The sequence below is a fragment of the Arachis ipaensis genome, chromosome B05, assembly GCF_000816755.2.
Source record: "Arachis ipaensis cultivar K30076 chromosome B05, Araip1.1, whole genome shotgun sequence".
Taxonomy (NCBI): domain Eukaryota; kingdom Viridiplantae; phylum Streptophyta; class Magnoliopsida; order Fabales; family Fabaceae; genus Arachis; species Arachis ipaensis.
In genome coordinates, this window is record NC_029789.2 from 112,629,306 (window position 1) to 112,630,270 (window position 965).

Genomic DNA, 965 nt, shown 5'->3' on the forward strand with positions numbered 1-965 from the left:
TTATATTTTTTTTATAGTAAATTTTTTTTATTTAAACGAGTTTATCAAATTATTGTTGATTATATATTTAAAAATTTAATATTTTAAATCTCACTAAATAATATAGTAGTTATTTTAAAATTTAAATTTTTTATATTTTTTAAAATTATAATTTTTATTATTGTTTAATTTATATGGTAGAACTCAATAATTGAAAAATCGATTTATGGGATCACTTGTTGAATCTTAATATTTTAATATAATTTTTTTAAAATAACTATTATATTTATTTAGTGAGATCTAAAAGATTAAAATATTTAAAATAACTACTATATTTATTTAGTGAAATTCAAAATATTAAAATCATGGTTCTGAAAACCGGACCGGACTGGCCGATTCGACCAGATTAACCGGGAACCGGTCCTCTAGCCAATCCGGTCATCCTCAAAATCGGCCTGTAAAAAATCGATAAAAACTGGATAAACCGGTGGATAACCGGTGAACCGGATGAACCAGACCGGTTTTTTTCCAAGGCCGATTCACTGTTTAACATAAAAACGTCAACGTTTAAAAAAAAAAAAACGAAAAGCCCAAAACGACGCAACAGCAACACGAGCCCCTTTCCTTCCTCATAAACAAATTGAAACAAACCCTAGCAGCCACCTTCTCCAGTCACCACTCACCTCACCTTTCCTCCTCAACCCTAATTTCCTCTTCTAACTTCCTCCAACAAACTCCACCGTCACTACCACAATTGACGCCGAATCGGAGCTTCTGTCAGCGAAACTGCCACCGTCGCGGATCGAAGCAGCTGTCAGCGGCGTCGTAATCTTGAACTCTGAACTCTAAAGCTTCTGGCATCGCGAACGTCTACTCAGCCCTGTTCTTCTCGCTGTCGCCAACGTGCTTGTTCTCCTCACCGTCGTTCCAGTGCCTCCAGAAGCTTCCTTCCTCTAACAACAAGTTCACCTACAACTGCGACAACC